General features: G+C 36.8%; 1 pseudogene across 1 annotated transcript; it reads right to left on the minus strand.

Moving 5' to 3' along the window:
• Positions 1–1,674: 1,674 nt before the first annotated feature.
• LOC307094458 (large ribosomal subunit protein uL23-like) lies at positions 1,675–2,153 on the minus strand (annotated as a pseudogene). Its single transcript has one exon. The product of its transcript is annotated as a large ribosomal subunit protein uL23-like (transcript).
• Between the last annotated feature and the right edge of the window lie 14,086 nt (positions 2,154–16,239).

Genomic DNA, 16,239 nt, shown 5'->3' on the forward strand with positions numbered 1-16,239 from the left:
AGCCATGAGCCCGGCTTCTGGCTGAGTGGTACTCCCCCTGTGGGAGTGCACTGACCACCAGGGGGCAGCTCCTGTGTTGAGCGTTTGCCTCCTGGTGGTCAGTGTGTGTCATAGCGACCGGTCGTTCTGCCATTGGGCTGAAACCGGCTCTTCATCATCCCTCAAGGGGTCCCAGATTGCAAGAGGGCACAGGACAGGCCGAGAGACCCCACCAGTGCATGACCAGGGCCAGGGTAGGACACAGGAGGCTGGCCATCTGGGGAGGGATTGCTGGAGGGCTCCAGGGCATGTCCAACCTGTCTCGCTCAGTCCCAATCAGCAGACCCCAGCAGCAAGCTAACCTACCGGTCGGAGCATCTGCCCCCTGGTGGTCAGTGCACGTCATAGTGAGTGGTTGAGTGGTCTTAGCATATCATTAGCATATTAGTTTTGATTGGTTGAATGGCCAACCGGACAACCGGACACTTAGCATGTTAGGCTTTTATTATATAGGATATGATCTTATTTGTAAGTTGAGCAAATACTGTATTAGGCAGAATTCTAAGATTATTCCCAATAACCATCATCCTTATATAATGTCTTCCTCATGAATGTGTGTGAAACCTGTGAATACAATGAGATAGCACTTTCATGATTATGTCATTTGTACAGCTAAAATTAGATTATCTAGATTAGGCCTTACCTAATCAAGTAATTTTATTTATTATTATTATTGTTATTTTTTAGCAGAGAGTTATCTTTGACATTTGGCAGACAAGGAAGTCAGAGAGATAAATTCCTCCTGGCCTTGAGAACACAAACCACCAGGTTTCCAACTGCACAAGAGGGCCATGTGTCAAGAAACAATATGGCCTCAGAGCAACCCACAGAATAGCCAACAAGAAATGAGGGTTTCAGTTCTTTAGGTGTCAGCAGGTGGATTCTGCCTAAACCCTAATGAACTTGGAAGCAGGTTCTTTCTGAGTCTAGCTTCCAGATGAGAATGCAGCTTGGTTGACAATTTGATTTCAGCTTTTGAGACCCTGAGCAAAGGACCCTACTAATTCACAGTCCTGACTCATCAAAACCAGGAGATAAAAGGTTAGTGTTGTTTGAAGTTGTCATGTATATAGTAATTTATTACATAGAGATAGAAAACTAACACAATTGCAAAAATGGTATCTTTTTTACATTTTTTGCCAAGTCATTAACAAAATCTACTTGTTGCTTCTTTTGAATCCATCACATGACATGGTAAACCTTAAGGCAGGACAAAAAGGAGTCTTGCTTGGGATACACACAAAATGTAATATGGATTATCCATCAAAATGATATTTTAGAAGTATATTTCTTGACTTAAAAATATGTTCCAATATATTGTTAATTTTTTTTAAAAAAGGTTCTAACCTGGCCAGTGTGGCTCATGGTTGAGGGTCAACCCGTGAACCAAGAGGTCCCTGCTTTGATTCCCAGTTGGGGTACATGCCTGGGGATGTCGCTCAATCCCCAGTGGGGGGCTGTGGGAGGCAGCTGATCAATTATATTTCTATCCCTCTCCATTCGTCTCTTTCTAAAAATCAATAAAAAACATATTTTTTTAAAAGGTTCTAAATATATTTAATAGTTGATTTATAATTTTTTATTTATTCATTTTTTTCAGTGTAAAATTTTGTACTTATCATTTGCCAGCTGGTCTCAGTTTAGAATGATCCCAATTTTGTTGGCAACATCCAAAGCATCATAGTTAGGAGCCAGTTGAACATATGCCTTTTTCTCTCCATCAGGTCAGATCAGGGTGTGTTGACCTTGGCCACATCAATGTCATAGAGCTTCTTCACAGCCAGTTTGATCTGGTGCTTTTTGGCTTTGCCATCCACAATGAACACAAGTGTATTATTGTCTTCTATCTTCTTCATGGCAGACTCAGTGGTCAGGGGAACTTGATGATGGCCTAGTGGCCAAGCTTGTTTCTCCTGGGGTGCTCTTCTGAGGATATTCAGCCTGCCTTCGGAGCCTCGGTGTCTTCCACCATGAGAAGGGGAGTGACATGTGGATCTTCTCGTTTGTGTGTGGCTGTGGGTGCCTTTCAGCACCGCTTTCTTTGCTTTCAAAACTTTTGCTTTGGCTTCAGTTTTGGGAGGGGCAGGGGCTTCCTTCTTTGCTTCTGGAGCCATCTTCATAAAAAGCTGACTTATTATTACTTTTAAAAAAATTTTAATAAAAATATTTTTATTGATTTCAGAGAGGAAGGGAGAGGGAGAGAGAGAGATAAAATATCAATGATGAGAGAGAATCATTGGTTGGTTGCTTCCTGTATGCCCCACAGTGGGGATCGAGCCTGCAACCCAGGCATGTGCCCTGACAGGGAATCTAACCGTGACATCCTGGTTCACAGTTCTACACTCAACCACTGAGCCATGTCGGCCGGGCAAAGCTGATTCATTTTTATTCTGTATATGTGTTTACATTATTGTGGGCAGATATGCATACACACACTATATACACATATGAGGCTTTGACACTTTGCAAGGTAAATACCAAAATGTTAGTAACAATTACACAATGACTATTTCCTGTAAGAAATTTAAAAATATAAATCACCTACATTTCATTAATCATCAAAAATACCAAATATTTTCCAGAATTTTATGAAATATAATGGGAGGTCCTGGACCTTTACTATTCTTTCCCTTTCCAAAATGTTTCACTGTTACTATTTTTAATGAACTACTAAATGTTTGTAATATTTGTGTATAAGTCAGAGTTCTCCAGAGAAACAGAACCCAGAGAATGTGTATAGATATATATATAAGACGAGCTTGATTATAGGAATCAGAGCACACAGTTAAGGAGGCCAGGACTCCTACATTCTGCCCTCTGAAAGCTGAAGAACCAGAAAAGCTAGTGGTGTGATTGTGTCTGACTCCAAGGCACAAGGAGAACCAGGGGCAGCTGCTGTAGGCTCCATATCCAAGAGCCCCGTGTTCTAGGGCAGGGACCTATGGGCATTCCAGCTCAAGAACACAGAAAATGAAATGTGCTCTTTCTTTGTCTTTTTGTTGTATTTGGTCCTCAACAGATTGGATGATGTCCATGTTTGAGAGAGCCCATCCATTCATTCAGTCTATTAGAATCAGATGCTAACCTCTTCCAGAAATACCCTTACAGACACACCCAGAAATAATGTTTTGCCAGCTATCTGGACATCCCTGAGCCCAGTTAAATTGACACCTAAAATGAACCATCACAATCTGTCCTAATATATCAGGATAATATAGGGGTCACCCTTGAACCACATATTGAGCAGGAAAGCCAAAACATGAGTCCCCTGGTAGATCTGTCATATACAGATCAATAGCAAAATGTATTAATGCCTCTATAGTGCCCTTATAAGTATTGAGAATCAGAGCGAGGCCATGTGTCCTTGTGTAGTTGACATTAGAATTCTGTTTATGCTCAGTGCACATTTCTTTGTACTGTATTTACATAGCTTAATGGGGTTTTGAAAGGTCAGAGTCAGAGCTGTAGACATTTGGAACTGTGAATTACATACAGAGGCGTTGTGGAATTCTTAATTATATTATTAAAGGGTTTACACAAGGTTAGTTTCTACCAAAAAAATAGATTGCTCTTGGTATACATTAATTTAAAACTTGGATTGTCGCTTATTTTTTTAGGCCTCTATATCCAATGAGGAATTGCTATGTGTGCCAGGTTCACATCAGATAAAAATCTGGTCCTCCCGCACCATCCTGTATTTTCTGATAGTGCATTTGACATCTTTCTTTCTCTAATTGGTGAATACCAAGAATTAGCATCGGAATAAGATGAATATGTTTTTTGAAAGTATTACGGAAAGAATTTGGAAATGGGATGCTAACTGATCAAGATACTGATTAAATTTTTTTTTGTTTTGTTACTTTTTTTATTTCTCATACTGGTATGTATTTTAAAACAATCTCAGAAAGGGGCCACAGAAGTAATCAGAGTTCCAAGTGATTTAAAGAAAAATGACTATGCCAATGGGAGTTCTGCGGAGAGTTTGTAACAACAAAGCCAGCAACATTTCTTCAGTCACAGTGACTAACCTTAATGTTGGTTTCTATAAAAGCACATGTGAGAATAGAGTTTCCTACTTTTAGATGAAACCACATTTATTCCCTGCTAGGAGAAGTTTGTTCTTCATCTAGAAATCTAATGAATTGGAAGAGAATAGGTAAATAAGTCAGAAAATGAGTCTTGACCAAGTAAGCTATTCCTTTGCAACTTTAATGGAAAGTGAATGTTTGAGAGGCAAATTAGTGCTCAAAACTGTTTTAAGCTTTAACAAGTTTTGCCTGACTGCTTTTGTGAGAATAAAACATAAGATATGTGGGCAACCTTAAGCTGACCATTAGACTGAAAATATTGTTTTAGTTCAAGAATGAAATATTTATGAGCAGAAATTGTTAGATGATAATGATAATAAGGTAAACCATACAGTGCTAAAAAGATAGCTGATATTGCAGGATGAAAGAACCAAGTTCAAAGGCTTTTGACAGGTTTAATTGAATGGGATAAAATTTACCATATCTATTATATATAGCATTGTTTATAGGTCCAATAATATAACTATAAAGAAAAGATATAGTGATCTGATTGGCACAAGTTTGTATGAGTCTTGAGGTTTACCATTGTTCTTGGACCCTGTTACAGCAACAATGTTCCTGAAATTGGCAACCTAAGCTCATGGCATCCTAAACTACATTAGTACTAGTATAAGTCCTTACATTAAATGGGAAAAATCATTTCTCAAGGATCTGCACCACAGAGACACAGCATCTGACCTTTTGTTTGTAAATCTGAAAAGTTGCAGTTTATTTAGGAAAATACAAAGTGTTAGTGAAGTGTACAACATGATTCCATATTTGTATTTATTGTGAAGTGAATACCACAATAAGTCTAGTTAACTGTAAATATTTCTCTCTTTTCCATGTCCTGCATGGCTAGAGAGCAGTCTGGTTCCTGAGTAGGGGCTGCTGAGGATTGAGAAAATGAAAGAAAGAGACAGACACAGAGATGGAAAGAAAAAGCTGGGGCCAGGTGGGACCATTGTCCTCTGATGGAGAGACAGGGACCCAGAGCCAATACAGCGTGTTTATTTTACACAGCAAAAACTAGGAAGTTTTTCTAAAAGTCAAGACAAAGGAGATTATGTGCATTCTTGGGTGGGCCCGAGTCGTATTCATTCCTGGTGCTTGGCTGGATTTAAATAACAAAGCCCACCCCCTGGCACCTGGGCTGAAGGTCAAGCTGACAACACTCCTGCCTCTGGCAAGGCATGTTTCCAGGACATGGCTCTGCCAATGCCACTGGATTCAGCTGACAATAATTAAAGAAATGCTCGTGTGCCTTCCCAGGTGCTCTCTACAGTTAACATCTCTGACCATGCATAGTTACAATTTTTTTCCTTGTGATAAACTCTAATTCTTGATATATGAAAAGAGGTTGAATAAAATGCACTTGGTTGAGAAGGAAAGACTTAAAGATTACATATAAGTTGTATTATTACAGCAAAATAGTTAGCTTTAAGAGCCGTAGAACCAGGCTTTGTGTTTGATCCAGTGCCATTGGATAAGTTGCTTAACTTTCGGCAAATTACTTCTACATCCTTCCTCCATTTCTGCACATCTGCAAAACAGCATTAATAACTGGGTCTACTTTGTAGGATTGTTGTTAGCATTAAAAGATATATGCAAAGCACATTGAACCTTTCCTGGAATGTGTTAATAAATTTTAGTTACTATTATTGTTGCTAACACAATTGCTACTAAATATTTGGAAAGAGGTTCATGTGCAAATGAATCAAGAACTCTAACTAGTTTCAGAGGCAGAACTATCAATGGTACATTCGGCTTTAAAGTGATTAAGATTAACTCAATATAAGACCTTAATAGTGAAGTATCAGGGTCTTCCTAACTAAACAACGGACTCCTGTTCCCAGATGATTTTTAAGAGCAGAAATTAGGGATCATGTATAAGGGAATTCTAGAGTGGATGGGAGATTCAAGCAGGTAATATATGTAGTTAGTTTCAATATTGAAGATTCCTTGTCTCCCAATGTTTTAAAAAATCATTTTCTGCTTGGGAAAATTAACATTTATAATAAAAGTTACATTTTATTTATCGGTTAAAAATCAATAAATCTGGGGAAAATAAATATAATAAAATATAGATTTTAATAATTTATATAAACTAATACATACTGTGTCTAAAATATATTCTTCCTTGTTGTTAAAAAGCTATTAAGTTGATATTTTATGTTAAGTAATATCGCTTTGAAGTAATTCGGATCTTTGGCCAAAAGCAAAGCATAGATGACATTGATAACACAATGTTTCAGATTGTTGCAGTGAGGCTGAATGAAAAGTTTGGTTGGCAAAGAGAGGGAATTCTGATTACTTATTCTTGGGTGGTTTGAGAAATCACATATCAGAGAATCATCATATGTAAAGACTAATAAATGTCTACTTTTCCAAGTTCTTTGAAAAAATAACAATCATATATACACTTATTTCTCACAGGTTGACATTCCTGTGTGGGTACCGTCAGAGAATTCCATTTAATAGAACAATTTTTCTTCACTTATTTAAAATTATTAATTTCCCCAGTGGGGTTATCAAGTAGAAATATATTCATTTGCATACATATTGTAAATGAAATATATTATAGCTCTAATTAGAGGGAAGAATTCCATTTTTAATCATGAGGTCATAGGTCTGTAACCATAGTAAAGGAATAAATTAATGAGCATTTGCTGTGTATAAACACCAATTTGTATATATAGGTAGTGCTACCTGTACACACACACACACACACACACACACACACACACACACACACACTATGTGTAGCCAGAGAGGACTTCTGAATGATATCAATAGCCTGCATATATAGTTTCTCTAGAGGGTTTCTGTAAAAAATTTGTTACTCCTAGTAAGTTTTAATTCAAATGGGTTCATTGATAGAGAATTTTAAGATTCTTTCTAATCTCAAATTTTGTTTCCCTACCATCTCTAGGGCATAGGAGGCAGCCATGAGGTACCATTACAGCGAAATAAAACAAATAGAAGATTATTATACCACAAAACTAAATTTTTTCATAGATGAAAAGCAGAAGAAAAAAAAGTACCATATTTTCTGGTGTATAAGACGACTTTTTAACCCAGGAAAATATTCTCAAAAGTTGGGGGTCATCTTATACGCCGGGTGTCATCTTATAGGGTGGGTATATCCCAAACTCTATATTTTAACTGGAAAAGTTGGGGGTCGTCTTATACGCCCAGTTATCTTATACGCTGGAAAATACAGTAGGTAAAGTTGCATTTTTAATTTATCTGTCATCTTAGATGAACTTCTTTTTTTTTAAGCAATTAAGATGAAACCAGTGGCTTGGCACCACACACATTACAACCAAAAGAAAATGAGCTAACTCCCTCAAAAGGGCATTACCCATTGTCTGATTGAGCTCTGTATAATGCTGTGCTCTGTGGAAATTTTAATAGCGTCACACAGTGAAGCAAACTAAGAGACAATAAAACCCTGTATCTTGTCTGCGATTGAACCATAACCTAACATTGATCTTTTTGTGCTGCCATGCTAACTGCAGGTGCAATTATGAGACTGAACTTAACATATGGACCTACCAAAGTAGAATGCCAGCCAAAATCAAGTTCACAGTCTTCATGTATTCTAAACTAATGCATTTCACATTTGGATTTGAACGGTATCTACCATCACACTTTTGAGGTCTACATTGTCTTATGCAGCAAAATTTCAGGAGCTAATATGAGAATTACTGACATATTGAATTATATTTGCATTGCTTATGCCCTCACACATTTGTGCCTTTCCTTTGAGATGTGTTACACGTGGCAGATGTTTAATTGGGATGATTTCCAGTTGTGTGTTTTTTTTTAAATACTCTTCATTTTGTAAAAAACTATACCAATAGAAATGAAGATATGGTTTAGATTAAAAAGTCCTATTCAAATAATTCTTATTTTGTGGTAGAAGGAAGAGTAGATATTGAAAATATAGGGAAAACTTGCCTGAAAGTAAGTTTTTATAATGGAAGACTTCTTACATTTGATAGCAGTTAGTCTTGTTTAAAACATAAATAATAGTTCTATTTTCCCTATTAGTTTTTAGTTTAAAAAATATTTAAAGGCTAGGATTAAGTCAGTGAGGTCAATTACTATAAAACAAAAGTTTGAAAATTTTATTCAGAAAGGAGTTTGAACAATAATATTCCTTGGTAATCATTGAATTACCAGCATCAAAAATGAAAACTCAAAAAATGGCATGTAAATAAAATAGAAAAAGCAAACAATTACTAAATTTAGTCAACACAGTCTATTCATATAAAGAGTGACTACAAAATATTGTAAACAACTTTGACATCTATAAGATTCCCAGTGAATTACTGAGAAGTGGATTACTTCTCTTCACCATTGAACATTCACTTACGCACTCATTTAGTCAGTCAACAAGTCTTTATGTGATAGTTAAAATATGTACTCTAACATAGTAGTTTGCAAAAGAATTGGCCAGAAATTTTTCTGTAATTGTATCACACCTATTGCAATATGACTTTGTAGCTTTTCCTATCATGTGTTGCAGTCTCTATTCTCCATTCCTAGAATCTGACTTGGCATTGTAACTTGCCTTGAATAAGAGAATGTGACATAAGCAATATTGTGCCAGTTCTCAGCACAGGATTTGGAAGGCCTTACACACAAGAGTCTCTCTGGAAAACCTATCCAGTTACCACAGGGACAAGACTGATCAAAATCCTGCTGGATAATGAGGATAACATGGCCCAGCATACCCTGTTTCCAACCCCCCACCCCCACCATGCACACACAGCATTCAACCCTCCTGAGCACAGCTGCCTCATTGCCTGCAGACATGTGAATGAGCCCAACTGCAATCTAAACAACTGTCTAGCTGTGTTCAGCCCTAGCTGACCCACAGACATGGAAACTATGGATTGTCCTTTTAAGCCGCCAAATTCCTAGAAGGTTTATTTTGCACCAAAAGCTAACTGATAGTTAAATCTACCCAGGGAGCAGATGATGTATATATAAATCACTAGATAATTTTACTTTTGTAGCTGGGTTTTACACATCCTCCTTATTGACATGTTTTTTACTGTATGCAGCTAGGATTATAATTTTAAAATTTAGCAAATAGATATTTGAACTCCCCCCCCCCTTCAGATTAAGTTTAATATAGACAAAGTATTGCTTCCTTCCAGAATTTGTCACTATTTTCTCACCTCAGGAAGAAGTTTTCCTTATATAACGGGGACAAAACACACTATTTAAAAATGTAACTGAGAGCACAGCATATGCTAGTCAACAATTGTGGGATAAATTAGCTATTGGTTTATATTTCTAGTTTATGAGATCAGGGAATATTTATCTGTTTATATAACCTTCTACTTGTATTCATTAATTAAAATGTAGAATTAAAAATTCTATGCCAGACCTCAAACCAAGATGGTGGCCAACAGGATGGCAGGTTGAAAGATAGTGTGTGAGTGAGAGAGCGAAAGGAGAGTGCATGGACATGCAGTGAGTGTCTGTAATTGTGAGTGAGGGACGGCTATATTTCACAGGACTGTTGGGGATTGGTGGACCAGGCTCCACTGGCTGGGCAGCCTCTACTACTGCTAAAAACTCTCCCAGAGCGGCCGGCTCTGCCACAGAGACCATGACATCTTGAAGGGGAAAGCAGCTGTGATTGGAAGCCCAGCCTTACCTTCAACTGGGGAAAATTTGGATACCTCACAGGACCCTAAAACTACATCACCCAGGGACCAGCTGCCTCAGCTGCAAACACCAAGACTCCAGCCTCCCCAGCTGTGGGCACCTACAATTTTTGTCCAGGGGGAGACATAGTGGCACTGAATATGTGGACGGAACCTGTGCCTTCTCACAGACCAGATAGAAGGAACAGCTGAATCAAATAACGTTCACCCAGAATTGGCAAATTAAACACAGCTGGTGAGGCAATCTGTGGATGGAAAGGTCAGAGATTGCCTGGAGAGAGTCAATGCAGGAGAGACAGAGCTACATAACCAGAAACCCTGAGAGGAGAGAACATAGGGAGACAAAGAAACAGCCCCAATATGAAAGAAAATGAGGAATCACCAGAAAAGGAAGTAAATGAAATAGAGGCAAGCAATATGTCAGAGAACGAATTCAGAGCAATGGTCATAAAGACACTGAAAAGGTTGGAAGACAAATTCAACAATATGTGTAAGTACCAAGAGGAAATGAAGAAGAACCAAGAAGAAAGGAAAAATGACATCGCTGCAATAAAGAACACAATAGAAAGCATCAACAGTAGACTAGAAGAAGCAGAGGACAGCATCAGTGAGGTAGAAGACAAGGTAGGAAAAAATTCCCAAGTAGAGCAGCAATTGGAAAAAAAAAAGTAAAAAACAGGAGGTGAGCCTAAGGGAACTTTGGGGCAACACAAAACGAAACAACATCCATATAATAGGGGTCCCAGAAGGAGAGAAAACTGAGTAAGGAATAGAAAACCTGTTTGAAGAAATAATGACAGAAAACTTCCCTGATATTAGGAAGAAAAAAAACCTCACACAAGTCCAAGAAGCTCACAGAGTCCTGAACAAGATGAACCCAAAAAGACCAACACCAAGACACATTATAGTTAAATTGGCAAGCACCAACGACAAAGTAAGAATCTTAAAGGCCACAAGAGAGAGACAGAAAGTTGTCTACAAGGGATCTCCCATCAGACCATCGACTGATTTCTCAACAGAAACACATCAGGCCAGAAGGGAATGAAATGAAATATACAAAGTCATGCAAAGCAAGGGTCTGAATCCAAGAATACTATACCCAGCAAGGCTATCAATCAAAATTGAGGGTGAAATCTGGAGCTTCACAGACAAAAAAAGGAATAAGGGAGTTTATTACCACCAAACCAATAATGCAAGGAGTGCTAAAGGGACTGCTGTAAAAAGAAGAAATAGAAAGGGAAGAAGGAACACAGGCATAAACAATGAAAAGGAACCCTCGTGCACTGCTGGTGGGAATGCAGACTGATGCAGCCACTGTGGAGAACAGTATGGAGTTTCCTCAAAAAACTGAAAATGGAACTCCCATTTGACCCAGGGATCCCACTTCTAGGACTATATTCTAAGAAATTAGAAACATCAATCAGAAAGGATATATGCACCCCTATGTTCATAGCAGCACAGTTTACAATAGCTAAGATTTGGAAACAGCCTAAGTGCCCATCAGCAGATGTGTGGATTAAAAAACAGTGGTACATCCACACAATGGAATACCATGTCACTATAAAAAAGAAGAAACTTTTACCATTTGCAACAGCATGTATGGAACTGGAGAGCATTATGCTAAGTGAAATAAGCCAGTCAGAGAAAGATAAATATCACATGATCTCACTCATATGTGGGATATAATGATTAACATACAGTAATTTGATGAACAAGAATAGATCCAGAGACAAATGGCAGGGCAGGGGGCGGTTAGAGAGCAACCAAAGGACTTGTATACATGCATATTAGCATAACCAATGGACACAGATACTGGGGCGGTGGGGGCTTTCTCAGGGTGGGAATGGCTGGGTGGGGGGTGTCAAGTGGGGAAAAAGGACACATATGTAAATCTTTAGACAATAAAAAAAAATTCTATTCCCACTTTTTTTTTTTTTTAACAATACAAACATTTTTCAAGTTATTACTGTGGCTTATTTTTACTTTATTCAATGACAAATTGAAAATTCTCTACTGTAGTTCTTTTACAATCTATTTAACTCCATTTCCAAATTCTACATATTGGGGAAAATCTTCATGTTTCTGAGAATATAAAATTTGAAATAATAAGGCAAAATAGTAAAAAGTGAATTGAAATATGTTAAATAATTTCATATAAATATCAATTGTTACAATCAGCTAGTAATTTTAATGGAAACTTGTAAATTCATCAATTTTTTTATAACAGTAGTGTACAGCAGAAGATATAAAATTTGCAGCTGAGAAGAATTTGAACCTCATAAATATTTGAAGGGTAAGTTTCAAAAAAAAGCCAACTTATTGTAGCCCAACAGTGTGGCTCAGTTGGTGAGCATCATCCCATGCACCAAGAGGTTGTTGGTTCGATTCCTGATTCCAGGTGGGGGCAGATACCCAGGTTACTGGCTCAATCCTCAGTTGGGGGCATGCAGGAGGGAGCCAATCAATGATTCTCTTTCATCCATATTTCTCTCTCTCTCTTCCTCTCTCAATAAATCAATAAAAACATATATAATACTTTTAAAAAATATTTAGAAAATCTTGTAGACAAATTATAAGAGAATAGTTGATTTTATTTTATTCTAACCGGTATTTCTCATAATTTATGTATTTATACATTGGTCTTTATATTATTGTTATAACTATTCAGTTAGTAATGTTAATTTCCTTGTGAGATGTGCTGTGGTTAATATAATTTGTATTTTTTATTAAAGTGTAGTTGGCAAACAATATTATATTAGTTTCAGGTATACAACACAGTGTTACACCTTATGATGTGATCACACCATAAGTCTAGTAAACATTTGTTACCATTCAAAGTAATTATGATATTGATAATATTCCCTGTGCTGTACTTCACATCCCAGTAGCTTATTGATTGTACGACTGAAAGTTTGAACCTCTTATTCCCCTTCACCTTTTTCACTTACCTTTCCCACCTTCTGGCAGCCATCAATTTTTTGTTGTTTTTTAATCCTCACCCAAGGATATGTTCATTGATTTGAGAGACAGAGAGAGACAGAGAGAAAGAGAAATAAACATCAATTGATTGCCTCCTTTATACACCCCAATAGGGGACAGAACCCAAAACCCTAGGCATATTCCCTGACTAGGAATCCAACCCCAAAGTTTTAGGTATAGGAGATGATGCTCCTACCAACAGAGCTACACTGTTTGTTTGGCAACCATCTGTTTGGTTTTTGTATTTGTGAGATTGTTTCAGTTTATTTTGTTTGTTTGTTTTTAGATTCCACACTATATTTTGTCATTCTCTGCCTCACTTATGTCACTTAGCATAATACCCTCTAAGTCTGTTCATGTTGTTACAAATGACAAAATGTCATTCTTTTTATTGTAGAGTAATATTCATTGTCTGTGTGTGTGTCTCTCTGTGTGTATGTATCTCATCTTCTTTATTCATTCATCTATTGATGGATACATAGGTTACTTCCATATCTTGGCTATTATAAATAATGCTGCAGTGATCATAAGGGTGCTTATATGTTTTCCAGTTAGTGTTTTTGTTTTCATTAGATACGCACCTAGGAATGGAATTGCTGGGTTGTATACTGTCTTTGTTGTTGTTGCTATTGTTAATGTAAATATACTATTGGCCATTGGTTGCATTATCCTTGAATAATATGGATATTTTCAACTGATGGTATTTTCTGTTAAAATTTTATCAAGATTATACCCTCTTAAAATGTCTTTAAAATGATCATGGTGGAAAGGAATTGGTGGTATCCTATATAATAAAAGCCTAATATGCTAAGTGTCCAGTTGGCCGTTCAACCAAAGTGTAATATGCTAATGATATGCTAAGGCTGCTCAACTGCTTGCTATGACATACACTGACCATCAGGGGGCAGATGCTCTGACCGGTAGGTTAGCTTGCTGCTGGAGCCCAGCTGGTCAGGACTGAGTGAGACGGGCCGGACATGCCCTGGAGCCCTCCCATAGTCTCTCCCCAGCTGGCCAACCTCCCACGCCCCTCCCTTGTCCCGATTGTGCACCAGTGGGGTCCTTCAGCCTGGCCTGTGCCCTCTCGCAATCTGGAACCCCTCAGGGGATTTCGGAGAGCTGGTTTTGGCCTGATCCCACAGGCCAGGCCGAGGGACCCCACTGGTGCATGGATTCATGCACCGGGTCTCTAGTTCTGTCTATAAATGTGGAGATACACATGCATTTATGTAACGAAGAAAGAGAACAAATCTAAGTGGAAGGCATGGTCTTTCTCCTTATAGAAATACAGATAAGATTTATTTCATTTGTTGATAGATGAACTAACTAATGATAATTTGATATAAAATACCTGTAATAGTCTCTGAGTTTAGCTTTCTATGCAATGTCTTTGTTATCAGAGTCAGTTGGGATGATGTATAATGTAACACATGTTTCATGTATTTAAATAAAAGTTGCATCATAAAAAAAAAGAGAGAGAGATTTTTCTAATTATCTGAGTTTACTTAGACTCCTTACCTTCTGATTTGGGTTCATTTTTAATTTATGTTGTGAGTCATATATTTATATTTTAAAATTATAAGAAAGATAATGTGAACACATTATAATTTTAAGCTATTTAGAAGATTTTCAAAATTTGTAGTGCCTTTGCATTTTGAAAAGTTCCTTTTCATACCATTTGGAGAAATATTAAATATCTAAAAGATATTTGTCATAAAAAATAGAAACCAGAAATTGTGAGAAAGTGAATAGCCCTTTCTAGCAATTTTAAAATTAAATGATAGTGTTGATCTTTTATAAAAAAAGTATTTATTTTGGAGGTCAACTTCAGACAAAGTGTTTACTTAATATAACAGTACTTAGAAATTTATGTTTTATGAGTCTTGCTATAAAGTTTTAAGCATTATTCTTTTTTTAATGTTATATATATATGTACATACACACACACATTTGTATTGATTTCAGACAGAAAGGGAGAGGGAAAGGGAGAGAAACATCAATGATGAGAGAGAATCATTGATCAGCTGTCTCCTGATCACCCACTGGGAATTGAGCCCACAACCTAGGCCCCACATATATGCCCTGACTGGCAAGCGAAATATTACCTCTGGGTTCATAGATCAATGTTCAACCATTGACCCACACAAGCTGTGAAGCACTATTTTTATTTAAGATTTTATAATCCAGAGTTTTGAGCAGTCAATATTTTTATGTTTGAAGAAAACCATAATTTTTCAAAAAGTTACTCAAATGCAACTTTTTTTTTGCTCTTGGAATAATGTGGTATCTTAGCCAGACATTAAACATAATTTAAAACAAAATTTATAAGTCTGGGGCTAATTTACATTGTCATTTATTTTATAAATAGTTTTATAAACTTAGATATGAATATTCATAGTAGTGTAATATGTTGAGTTAGATTCTCAAGAAAATTTATAGGTCAAAGTTGGACAATACACCTTCAATTCCAGATAATCTTTAGTAAAGTCTCTAAAACACAAAGACATAGTCTTTGTCTCTTTTTTGTCTATTACCTTTCCTAAATTTTTAAAATATATATTTTATTGATTTTTTACAGAGAGGAAGGGAGAGGGATAGAGAGTTAGAAACATCCATGAGAGAGAAACATCGATGAGCTGCCTCCTGCACATACTGGGGATGTGCCCGCAACCAAGGTACATGCCCTTGACCGGAATCAAACCTGGGACCCCTCAGTCTGTAGGCCAACTCTCTATCCACTGAGCCAAACCGGTTAGGGCCCTTTCCTAAATTTTTAAAAGAAGAACATTTTATTAGATTTTTTGGAAAAATTAAAGCTGGATATATGTGAATAATACCCTTTGGGAGCAAAAGAACTAATAATATCTGTAGTGCAACAACTATTTGCCAGGGACAGTGATAGGCAGTTTTTTATATGAGACATTTATGATGTGGTTCGATGGATGAAGAATAAGAGGTAAAAAACAATATACAGGGATTGGGGTCAATGATTGATCTCCATTTTAAAATCATTTTTCTGATATTTATTTCCTCTATTTTTCTTTTGATATCTTCAAATTATTTATGTTGAAACAAAGCTCTATGCACGATTAATAACCTTGAAAAACGGCTAGTCATTCAAACTGGCCTAAATTTCTGATTTTATTACATTGCAACTTTTTCTTGATCTGTATAAACAGAATGAAAACAACTGATGATGGCTTTGGTGTACACTTTTGTAATGATAAGATAAATAATTATATGTAATAATAATGTTGTCAATAATGATAATGGTTTCAGGCAGAAAGTTTGGTCTTTGAATAACAAAAGATTGTAATTGTAAGTAAAACAATGGAAGTGAATCTCTTTGACAGACTGCTGTTTTTCTGCTTCCTAATATCTATTCCAAAGCCTATTTTGTAATGCCACCTGTACTCGTTTGTAAATATTCAGGCTAAAATCACATTTTGTTGTCAAAAACAGGGTAA

Source organism: Cnephaeus nilssonii (genome assembly GCF_951640355.1).
Source record: "Cnephaeus nilssonii genome assembly, chromosome: 1".
Lineage (NCBI taxonomy): Eukaryota > Metazoa > Chordata > Mammalia > Chiroptera > Vespertilionidae > Cnephaeus > Cnephaeus nilssonii.